The sequence below is a fragment of the Loxodonta africana genome, chromosome 11, assembly GCF_030014295.1.
Source record: "Loxodonta africana isolate mLoxAfr1 chromosome 11, mLoxAfr1.hap2, whole genome shotgun sequence".
Lineage (NCBI taxonomy): Eukaryota > Metazoa > Chordata > Mammalia > Proboscidea > Elephantidae > Loxodonta > Loxodonta africana.
Window position 1 is genome coordinate 50,025,733 of NC_087352.1, and position 12,842 is coordinate 50,038,574.

General features: G+C 43.5%; 1 pseudogene; it reads right to left on the reverse strand.

The window, feature by feature from the left end:
* Positions 1–9,493: 9,493 nt before the first annotated feature.
* Positions 9,494–9,612, reverse strand: LOC111749645 (5S ribosomal RNA; annotated as a pseudogene).
* Between the last annotated feature and the right edge of the window lie 3,230 nt (positions 9,613–12,842).

The window sequence follows — 12,842 nt, forward strand, 5'->3', positions numbered from 1 at the left end:
ATTTTCACTGGCTGATTTTTGGAAGTAGATTACCAGGCCTCTTCCTAGTCTATCTTAGCCTGGAAGCTCCGCTGAAGCCTCTTCAGCATCATAGCAACAAGCAAGGCTCTACTGACAGATGGGTGGTGGCTGCACGGGAAGTGCATTGGCCAGAAATTGAACCTGGGTCTCCCACATGGTCAGTGAGAATTCTACCACTTAACCAATACTATTCCCTTACTTCACAGAAGCACATTAAAAAAAAATCTGTGGTCTCCACAGTACCTAGCTTAGTGTCTTTCAAAGGGTATGTGTGCAGTAAATATTGGAGGAAGAAATGAGTGGGGATTTTATGAAATTAAACAGTGCTTTCCAGAGAGTGGCTGCCGCTATGGCTCTCTGCTGTTAAAAACAAGTACAGTGATGTTGAGGGCAAGGACATCAGAGATTGGAAACAGTCATTCAATAAATATTGATTGAAGGCACTTTCTGGTACACAGTGGTCATATTCAGGAAGAGACACTAGGCTGTTTCTTTTCTTCCTTACAGCACAACTGTTCAGGAAGCTTCTCCAAGGGACCCTCAGTGATCTCATCAGGGTGAGCTGGTTTATGCTGCAAAGGTGCAGTGACAATGATTCAGGGCTCTACCTGCTGATCAGGGAGGATTCGCTGAGCTGCACTCTGGCCATGAGGACTGAGAGGTGGACTCACCAAACCCACAATGGCTAACGTCCACTGGAGAAAGCACTTAAGTTGTGCTTCCTCACATTCAGCAGCCACGCAGAGCAGTGGACTCAGAGCCGGAAGACCAAGTTTCTGGCCGTGCTTCTATCACCTACCTTGTTCAATCCATACTTCTCTCTTCTGTAAAATGGAGGTGAATGGCCTTGGAATTTTTCCTTCACTTGTGGTGCTCAGGCACAATCTCTCCAACTAGAGGGAGACCTTTGGAGAGCAGGAATCCTATTTCCTCCCACATGCCGTAGGAGTTCAGGGTGTGATTGAAGTTCACTTCACAAAGTTCCACAAGGACACCAGTCACATTTGTTTCACTTTGGAAACCTTGGTGGCACAGTAGTTAAGAGCTATGGCTACTAACCAAAGGTCAGCAGTTCAAATCCACCAGGCACTCCTTGGAAACTCTATGGAGCAGTTCTACTCTGTCCTATAGGGTCGCTATGAGCTGGAAGTGACTTGACAGAAATGGGTTGGTTTTTGTTGGTTGTGGACCCAATGCCTGGCACACACTCGGTGCTCAATAAATGGCTTACCGAAAGAATAATACATTGATAAATTAAGGCCACGCACCAAGTAAATGAGCAAAAGGACCCCAGATCTGTCCCTCACATGCTACTTGTTACTTATTTTGGGGTGGAGGGACCATGCATATGCCCCGGGTGTTGACAATCCTGGTCTCACCCTCTGCACTGTGGGCGGAGCAAGAATGGAGCTCTGAGGGGCCAGGCAGAGGGATTAAGCCACTGGCCTGTGCTATTGACCTTGAAGCTCTGAGGCCTCCGTTTTCCATCTGCTCAGAATAGGAAAGGGCAGGAGTGAGTCTGGGTTTGGTTCAATGGAATTTGATGAAATGTAGCTTCTCTGGCCTGCTGCAGCCTTAGAGAATGTCTGCGTATTCCCAATGAAGTTTGAATGGAAAATGACCAACCAACTGAAATTAAGCCAGCATCATGTCTAAGATCATAATATCTTGGTAGCTTGCACCCACCCATAGGCGGTAGAAAGACCTGGCAATCTGGTTCTGTAAAGATTACAGCCAAGAAAACCCTGTGGGGCAGTTCTACTCTGTCATATGGGGCTGCAGTGAGTTGGAATCGACCCTATAGCACCCAATAAAAACAACAGGCAAGAAATAGTAAGGACAGTCTCATCTTTACAAGAGAATCCTCCCTCCCCCCATCTCCCTCCTTCCCTCTTTTCCTTTCTCTTTTTGTCTCTCCCTCATCTGACTCCTTCTTTCTAAAGGAAAACAGACTAAACATCTTCATGTTTCCATCCTGTGGCCCCATACTCACTTGAAAATACATTTCGATCACATTTGAGCAGGTTTGCCTCATTAGGGTTTTCTGTTCATCCTTGTCAAGATTTCCCATTTGACCACCATGGCATTATTGCCTTGGTTGGACATCTCAGGGGAGAGGGGGCAGTAGTGAGGAGTCCTCTGCAGAGAAATGACAGGTTTAACAAGGAATTGTTCACACTGCATCTTCACCCGCCCCTCGCTCCCTCAGAAACAGCACATTTAATTTCACAAGGACATCAGACCCTAATCCACTGCCGTTGAGTTGACTCTGACTCATGGTGACCCTGTAGGACAGAGTAGAACTGCCGCACAGGGTTTTCAAGGCTGTAAATCTTTACGAAGCAGACTGCCACATCTTCTCCTGAGGAGCTGCTGGTGAGTTCAAACTGTCGACCTTTCGTTTGGCAACTGAGCGCTTAACCAGTGTGCCACCAGGGCTCCCTACACAAGGACGTCAGGCCATTGCAAATCTGCCTATCCACCCCTTCCTGGCGTCTTTAGGGAAGAGAGAGGGAGGCTGCCCTTCTTAGATTGAACCTGGAAGAGAAACCAGCTCCTGGGAGCTTGGTTCCCTGGGAACAGGACTGCTGGCTGTCCCTTATTTCAAAGGAAAATTTACACTTCCAATTTTTACAGTTTACATCTTTCATTTAATATTCTAGCCTTCTTTCCCCAAGGCTTTCAGCTCTGCTCATGTCAGAAGGGAACACTTATTTCCCCCAACCCTCTTTGCATTATTAGTTTCATTTATTATTTTGATGTTTTCTATTTAGTCCATGTACATATCATTTCTCTGAGATCCCTGGAGCAACTGACAGTGAGCTGGAAGCCATCATCTCTTGGTAATCCGAAGCGAAGATGCTGTCATTGGTTCTCCAGGGAGAATGTTTTCAGCTCCTGCATTTAAAATTAGCCCCAGTTAACCCCTCATCAACCGGCCCAGAAATGTCCATGCAGATGGGGTCAGACCTTCTAATCCCATCTGTATGTGTTCCTGAACATGGGAGGGTTTAAGGACACAAGAAGTGAAGTAACAACTTCTCAGATAGCGGAAATGCCTTTCTTCTACACCCATTTATCTTCAGAAGATGCTCAAAGTCTGAGAAGACTGAAGCATAAAAACCTTGTAATTGTTTTTAGAGTAGAAAAGCAAACTGATTTGACTTTGAAAATCACGATCGTTTTTGTTAAATAAAGGTAGAGCAGCAACAGAACAGCTGTCTACCCTATGGAACCTTCTGGAACATTACAAAGGAGCCTGGTGCATGGCTATGCTTGGCAGCAATCATTAGTAGATGCCGCATGTCATTCTTAGAACCAGCAACGCCGTTTGACAAAGTCACCTTTCTAGACTGGTATTTAGCAGACAAACTTTGAATTATCATGAGTGTCTGTGCATTCTCACTTGGCTTCTAATGAGCAGGAGCTGCTCTTAGAAGTGTTTCTGTTTGCCTGTGAGCTGAGAACACAAGTTTTTGATACCTCAGGCTAGAAGAAAACTGCTTCTTCAGAAAGACTTGGAAGAGTCACATTGGTTCTGCCAATAGTTGCTGGATTGTAAGCTCTTTGCTGGGAAGACCTCTGTTGGCCCTGATACCTCCTCTGCAGTGATACCTTATCCTGGCCTGGTATACAGGAGATGCGTAACGTTTGTTGCATCTATTTAATTACTCCATTTCTTTTCACCTGTGTAAAGATGTCAGCCAGGAGTGGTACAGAGGTGTGGTGGAGTGGAGGGACTGGCCTCTCCTGAGTTGGGAACATCTTGTGACAGTTCCCTTTAGTGCCCCAACATCAGCTCCACTGTAAACCCTCCCACTGTCTGGTCATGTCTCCAAGTCCTTCTCTGAATTAGGCTCATGTGATCTGCTTCCTAAAGGTCATAGCCTTGAGATGGATTGACACAGTGGCTACAACAATGGACTCAAGCACACCAACAATTGTGAGGATGGTAGAGGACTGGGCAACATTTAGTTCTGTTGTACAAAAGGTTGCTATGAGTTGGAGCTGACTCAATGACACCTAACAACAATAAGCATGCCTCAGAACTTCATTTCTCTTTGGGCTGAATAATATTCCATTTTTTTGATACATACGTTTTGTTTATACATTCATCTGTTGATGAACACTTGGATTGTTTCCACCTTTTGGCTATTGTGAATAATGTTGCAATGAACATTGGTGTACAAGTCTCAGAGTCCTCTTATTTACATTTGGCTGAGTCATTCACTCTTTCATGACTTGGTCCTACATACCACATGACTTAAAATGTTGAGACTCCACGTTACCCCATGGGATTTTGAAAATGGTAATGGGAACAAACACAGTTATATAAAAATCAGGCTGAAGGAGAAGCTTATGTATTTACATGCTCACAGCACTTCTTAACCCATTATCTCATTTTTATATTCCTTAGCTGGTCAAAAATGACACATTCTCTGCTCCATTCACTCTAGCCTGATTCAGAAAGTGCTCTGTAAAGTTAAAAAATTTTTTTTTTAATTGCCTAATTGAAAAAATAAACAAATAAAACGTTCCCTGCCTGTAATGAGGACTGGTCTAGCTGAAAATCTGATGAAATTTGGGTCAGACAAACTGACAAAGAAGATTTGATTCAAATTGGGTCGATACTTGGTGTGTCTATTTTTTAGAGGTAGTAGTAAATTAAGAATAATAAAAAGGAGATGGGTGTATTTTAAAATACATATATATCTTTTTGGAAAATACCGCATGTTGCTTATTAACCTCCTTGGGAATCGACTCCTGTTCACGTTGAGGTTTAGTGACATGGTTTGATGTTCGTGGCTCTACCCCCAGATGAATAGAAAGTCTCTGGAACGGTACTTACAGTCTGTAATATCATTACCACTTGGGCTGCTGTGGGGTCCCTCAGTCATTTTTTCAATTAAAAAAGGCCGGATGCTCTATTAACCTTTTGTCTGCTGCTCCATCCTTCATACTACTGTGGCTCTGAGATGGTGAGCCATGTATTAAAAAAGGCATATATTACTGTAAGCCACCTTCAAGTTCTCTGTCATTAGAAAGATGAAGTATCACTTTTTCATTAATAAATATGAGACAGTTTGTCATAGTCATAACTGCCGGGCCTGCTTGGAATCTCTTTGTTATAGGAGATGAGAGGGGACTCCCACCACTCAATGTTGTCCTGTGGCTGGGAAGCTCACTCACCTGAGCCCTCTCCCCCTGGAAGATTTGTTGGGAAAGGGTTTTGCTCCCAGGAGGTAAGACTGTGGGCTCTTGGCATTTTTTCTTACAGCTGCTCTTAGGTAGAACATTGGCCTCAGCTTAGCAGATACCTGAAACCCACATCGTCTGCAGCCGCAGAGAAACCAGGCAGCTCTCTGAGTCCCCTTCCTGCTTTTCGTCACGTGGAAACAGAGACATCCAGGGAACACAAAGTCTAGGCAGTGGGTTCTGTACTCTGGATCTCTTGCTTTCAAGTCTTATGAGAAGCATGTAGAGTGGCCAAACAAATCCGGTCAGGTTACTGAGGTTCCAGTTGACTTAGGAGATGAGCAGGACCAGGTGTCTGAAACCCAACCACCATTGTTATGTCTGTGGTGCTGGGTGACAGCCAAGGGGAGCACCCAAGAATTGCCTTTCTTTGTTCGTTCCAAACTGAATAAGGGGGAAAAGCACTGAGACCATTGGTTCTTTGGAAGTCCATTTTGGCTACGTTAACTTGGGGACCATGACTATTGTTGCAATCTCTTCTGGGATGTACTTGCTAAATTTCCACGTAATCCTTCTGTTTGCCCTTCTAGCCAACCATATAGGCAGGGCTAGTTCTAGTGAAGGAATATGGAAGGTTCTGCCTTTGCCTCTCTGGGTCCTCGCAACTTCATGGCTGTCCCCGCCCCAGAATCTCAAGGATCTCCTAGTCCCCGAAGCCCCCCCCCCAGTCAAAACTGACTCACGGCAAAGAAGCTAGTGGGCTCATTCAATCTGACAAACACTTATGCACTCTGCAGATTGGCACCATGACAAGTTTGTGATTTCTGATCTCACCTGTGAATACTGTCAATCGATTCTTTTCTTCGTTTCTTGTTGAAGGTCTTTCCTGGGGCACTCATTAGCTCTTCCAAACCCTGCTCTCCCTCCTCAAGGAAAGGTGAAGACTCGCTTCCAATGGCTTCCATGTCCAAGCATCAGCGACAACCTCAAATTCTGGCTCTACTAAGTACTAGCTCTCTGCACTCTGGAAAGTTACTTGACCTCTCTGAGGTCCGTTTTCTCACCTCTTAAATTGGGGTGTAATAGAAATTGCCTCATGGGGTTACCGTGAGGATTAAAACAGATGATCATGGACATGCTTACTTTGTACCTGGCCCATAGTCAAGTCCTCAACAAACACCAGCTGCCATTATGATTACTTAGTCGCTGTCATATACTTACCTCTTTAATCATGATCAGAGCCCTCCGAAGTAGGCCTTTTTATCCAAGTTTTGTTGAATTTTTACTTAAATTTTGTCGATGAAGAAATAAGACTCTGAGAGGTTCAGTAACTTGCCCCAGCTCTCTCAGCTGGTAAGCTGTGGAACTGGTACTCATGTCCAAGTTTGTGGCTCCCACCATGTACCTTCTTTCCACTGTTGCCTGTGGTCCTGTGTGCTCCCTCACTCTCATTCCTGGCCTGGGCTCTCAGAAGATGATCTTATCTGTGGAAAATGGAGCCCAGGCATGAACTTCACTTCCTCAATGCCACTCCATTTTGCCTCCAAACTCTTCATGCTCTTCAACCTTACCTCTAAGCCATTCCAAGACAATTAATTGATGATTAAGCTTTGATTCTATCCCTTCCAGCCTCATTCAGGGCTTTGCCCTGAGAATTTTCACCCATACTCTCCTATCTTCCGTCTCTTGCTCTTCTTTGACATCCTCTCCTCAATTAGAATTTTCTCTTATTAAAAAAGAATTTCCCGTAATAACAACAACCAGAACACTCCTTAATCTCTCTCCCAGTGGTGTGCTAGAGATAATGCTTACCAGCTCAAAAGAGCCAATTGTTAAAATTTCAGGACTTTTGCAAGTTGGTCTCCGGGTAATGCAAATAGTTTGCACTTGGCTACCAACTAAAAGGTTGGCTTTGCAAACCTACCCAGGGGTGTTTGAACCCACCCAGTGGTGTCACAGAAGAAAGGCCTGGCAATCTGCTTCTATAAAGATTATAGCCAACAAAACCCAATGGAGCTCAAGTCTACTGTGTAACGCACGGGGTCACCATGAGTTGAAATCGGCTCCATGGCAACTGTTTTTTTTCCAAGTCAGTTGACATCACTTTGGTAGCTTGAAATCAGCCATGGTGGGAGTATTTATGCTTTGAACATCAGCAAATGCTATTGGAATGCTACAGGAGTTTGGGACAAGGATTCAGAGAGGCTGGTTTATTTACTTGGCAACACTGGCCCTCATGTAGATTGTCTTAAGTATTGAGGCTGCCATGTGGGGACAGCCATTTTGAAGCTATGAATAGCGATTGGCATTGGCAGGCATCAGAAAAGCCAGTCTAAGAAAGAAGCACGAGAAAGGTGCACAGAGAATATAGGTGAGCACCCAAAAGACCCCAAAGAGCGGCAGATTCTAGTTTTTTGACATTATAAACAATTCTTTAATGAACATCCCTTCACATACACATCTTTCTACATCTACGATATTTCTTTAGAATGCATATCTGCAAATGGACTTCCTGGGTCAAAAAATATTTGCATTTTTAAAGGTTTTGATATATGTTGCCAAATGACCCTTAAGAAAGTTTGTGTCGATTTTTACTCCTTCACAGTGCATTTGTGTCTGAATTTTTGTGTTGTTATACTTTCTAGATATTATTGTTTAAAGAAAAAAATGGGGGCAATTTGAATAATCTGAACGTATTTCTTAGAAAAGGAAATATACCTGGCTCAGATTTACTTATAAGAAGAGAAATACAAATTGAAGCTACCCTGAGATACCGCTTTTCACCTATCCATTTGGTAAATCCCAAAAGTTTGCTAACATACTCTGTTAGCAAGGCTGTAGAGAAGCAGGCGTGCTCATACACTTTGGGAGGGTGTATAAATTGATAAAACACTTGTGGAGGGCAATTTGGCAACCTCTTTTAGAATTAAAATGCATATGTCCTTGGTCCCAGTAATTCCACTTCTGGGAATTTACAGTTATCCTGGCACAATTAAGAAATGGCATATGCTCAAGGTTGTTCACTGCCATACTGTCTGTAAGAATCGAAGATTTGAAACCATCTAAATAAATTATTGTATATCCATGCCATGAAAAACTAGTAATAAATAGGGAGGAAGCTTTTAGTACGCCCATATGAAAAGTTCTATAACATATATAGTTAAGAGGAAAAAGCAAGGGATGAAAGAGTATCTGTAGTATGTTGTATTTTATTTAATAAGGAGGAAAATAATAAATAATAATGCATATTGGTATTTGCTTGTATATATAAAAAAAAAATAAAAATAAAAATAAACCCTGGAAGTATACAGGAGACATTCATAATAACCCGCTGCCTTTGAGTCAATTCCGACTCATAGCGACATTCATAATAGTGATTGCCTATTTGGGGTGTGATGGGGCCTAGATGGGTTGGAGACAGGGATGGGAGGAAGACTACTCACTGTATTCTTTGTAAATATATTTACTATCCGAATTTTGGGACTATGTAAATATATTTACTATCCAAATATAAGATGAAGAAAAAAAAAAAACTTCCTTTTGCCAATTAAAAATTTTAATTTACCTTTAAAATATTTAGTGAATTTGAATAGTTTTCCACGAGTGATGCAAATCGTTAAGTGCCTTGGAAGACACAGCTGGCAATATACTTCTGAAAGTTCGCAGAGCCCTGAAAACTCTATGGAGTTGTTCTACTCTCTCCACACATGGGGTCACCATGAGTCAGAATCGACTCAAAGACAACTAACAACGATTAACCATTTGTATTTCTTCTTTGGAAATTATGCTATTCATATAATTTGCCAGTTTTTTCAATTGAGGCTTCTTTACTTACTGGTTATGAGTGAATCCTATATAGTAAGAATACTAATCTGTGCCTCTTGTATGTTCCCCCCGGTTTGTTGTCAACCAGTTAAATTTTTATTAATGGTATTGATTAGGGCCCTGGTGGTGCAGAAGTTAAGTGTTTGGCTGCTAACCAAAAGGTGGAGAGTTCGAATCCACCAGCCACTGCTTGCAAACCCTATGGGCAATTCTACTCTGTCCTTTAGGGTCATTATGAATCAGAATTGACTTGAAGGCAACGAGTTTGGCTTTTTTGGTTTTTATTCCAATACCAAACCAAACCCATTGCCATCAAATCAATTCTCTCATAGCGACTCTATAGGACAGAGTAGGACTGCCCCCTAGGGTTTCCAAGAAGTGGCTGGTAGATTTGAACCATTGACCGTTTTGGTTAGCAACCACTTAACCTCTGTACAATCAAGGCTCCAAAAGCCTATAGCACCCGGTATTCCCAGGCAGTCTCCCCTCCAAGTACTAACCAGGCCCCACCCTGCTTAGCTTCCAAAATCAGACAAGATCAGGTGCATTCAGGGTGGTATGGCTGTAGACAATTTGATACATAGAAACAAATAAGTCCAATAAAGTGTTTCATTGCTACAGTAGAATGTGACAAGCCACAAAGAAGGAAATGGTGAGTTCTATGGAGGTGGGGGATAAGGACAGGAAAAGGTTCACAAAGAATGTGATATTTGAGCCGAGTCTTGAGTTGGTGGAAACCCTGGTGACGTAACGGTTAAGTGCTATGGCTGCTAACCAAGAGGTCAGTAGTTCGAATCCACCAGGCGCTCCTTGGAAACTCTATTGGGCAGTTCTACTCTGTCCTACAGGGTCGCTATGAGTCAGAATCGACTTGATGACAGTGGGTTTGGTTTTTTGGTTATTGATCTACCTACCTACACCAGACTAACCGGGAACCAGCTATGAAACCACCATGTTCTCCTGAGCTTAGAGCTTTGTGCTTCCGCATGGCTTTGTCTGAACCCTGGGCAGCATCTGAGCCCTCCTCCCTGACTTCCTGCGCCATGCCCTATGGCATGTTCCATTATGGATGGGCTTACTTGTCCTCCACTTGCCTTGTATTTGAAAGATATACAGTGAAACCTGTGAGAGCTGGAACTTGACAGGACTGCCTTGCTTTTGTGGGTCTCACAAACTTTCTGCCTTTGACAGGGTACAGTCTTACAACTTTTCTATCTCTTGTTTTAGTGGAAAATATTTGAATTTTCCTCCTCTGACAGTTTTCTGCTTTACACAGTTTCTGGCTTTTGCAAGTTTTTCTGTATTATCTCTCTCCACCAGTCTGCAAGTTGTTCAGGTATAAGGCCGTGTCTTCTATCTATGACACCTCTCTCCCCTATGTGCATGCTGCTCAGTTGAGCTCATGGTTTCAGCAATCAGCTATGGAACAACAGAGAATCCACCAAATTCCAGACCTGCCATTCGATAACATTTTTGTGTTATCTTGGAAAAGTCCACTCTGACCCTCATGTTCCTTGCCTTTAAAGTGAAGATAATAATTCTTACCTCATGAAGTGAGTGTGAGGCTTAAAATGGGTAATCCTCTTAAACTTCCTGGTACAGGACCTGGTACCTAGGAGGACCTCAATAAGGGCTCATTTATTCATTCAGTCAAGGTTTTTGTTCATCAAATATATATGAATGCTTGGATCAATGCATTCTTTTCCTCCATTGTCATGAGTTTGGCTGGGCTGAATTAACCTCTCTTATAGTGGCTTTGTAGGCATGGGACTAGACAAGCCTGTCAATGGGCTCCAGATGGATTAAAACCAGATAAGATCCCAAACCTCCTCAGGTTGGGGTTTGGACACTGTTGGGGAATGTGTAGAGAGAAGGATAGTGTAAAAACAGCATGGGGGGCAGTGTCTGACCTCCCCCAGCCCCAGAAGGGGAAGGAGAACCAAGATCAACAGCACAAGTCTGGCTCCCATGAGGCGGAGGCCAGACAAGCCTCCTCTCTCCACCATTTTTACTAATTCTGACACCAACTGTTCACACAGCACTCTCTACTTCCCTGCTGGGTTCGATAATTCATTGCAATGGCCACATAGAACTCACAGACCATACTCACAATTATGGGGTTTATTAGGGAACTAACAGTTACAGTTCAGGCTCAAGAACACTCAGGATACAGTTCCTCCATCAGGATAGCCTCTTACCAGCTGTGCTTGCGGGCGTGTCTCTCCCTGGCCTTGAGTCTGTGCCCAAAGGCCATCAGCCTTCTCTCTCCACGGGCTGGGAAGCCCACCACACTGTCTCCTGCTGCTGGGTCTCTGCTGCTGGGTCTCTTCTGCTAGTCTCCCCTTCCTTGTTGGTGGTCTTGTCCTCTCTGCTCTGGAATTGGCTCTCTTTTAAGGCAAAACTGACCAATTCCCTTTCTAGGCCACAGTTACCCTATCACACAGTCCTGCCCTATCACCTGGGTGGGAGTTACAAGACCATGGCTAGAAGGCCATACACAAAATAATTAATTGCACTGCAGGCAGGATAAAGGGCTCTGAGCTTAGTGGAAACATATGAGGGTCTGACATGGTACGTGTTTGTCTATATGTCTATATCTACACCTAGATCTAGAGCTATCATCTTTTAATTCATTCAGTTTTTTGTTTGCTTCCAGAAGTGGTCAGACAGTGTACATTCTAGAAAGTGCACATTCCAGAGAGAGAAATAAGGCCTTAGGTGCTCCCAGGCAAGTGGTCTATTCAATGTTCTCTTTTCCCTCTCCACTCTCTTTCATCCTACCTTTTTTTCCCTTCCTCCCACAACTTTAGACTCTCACCAGAAGATTCAGAGCTGCTATCGTGTCTCTGAGGCAGCTCCTAGAGTTTCTAAGCTGAACTGTCAGTCAAACTTTACTTCTTCTCCAAGGAGCGTGGTAGAATCTGTCAGTATAATGGAAGAGTGTGGGGGAGTGGGAAGAGGCAACTGGGCGTCAAATGTGAATGTGCACAAACATTTGTGAGGACAGAGAGCAGGCTCCCACGAGCTGGTGGGACAACCTCTTTCCTTCAGGCTCCTGTAGACTTTGCTCAGTCCTTGACTCAGCTCTGTGATTATGTGGCTGCATATCTGTTTTCTCACCAGGCAGTGAGTTCCTCAAGGTCAAGTGTTGATTATTTTTATAGCCTCAGCTTCTAGCACAGTGCCTGGGACATAGCCACTCAATAAAATTTTGTTGTATGGGTGAATGAATGAATGCTATGTATGTTCTGTTGGTCAGTGATGAGTTTTCTACAATACCACATGATCATATCACCAACCCATTATGGTGTGGCATGGAAAAGGATCTGCTGTACTCCCTAAATGGATCATCTGATTGTTCCTGGGTGTCCATGGGGTGGCTTTGATTTCCTTATCTTCTTTAGGATAGCCACATTGAAGCATTCCACCCAGGCTCCTAGGCTCTGTGAAGAAGCAGATCCATGAAGTCTGGAGTGTGCCCTCCCCAGCCCCTTTGAAACTTACAGTAGGGTTAAAATGTGGGCTTTTAGAATCAGAGCAAAGGGTTTGCAGTCATGCTTCCACTAGCTATGTTACTCTGGGCAACGACTTTGCCATTCTTTTCAGTACAAAGTGGAAAATGAACCCGTTTGAAAGGGTTGGCCTCAAGATTATGTGAAATAGCACATGGATAGTGCTTAGCATAGTGCCGAGCATACGGTAGACACTCAATGTATGTTAGTAATTATTATTAACCTACATTAAGTTGTGTGTTGGAATAGATGAGAGCGAGAGAATGAGAGAAATCAGAGAATAGTAAG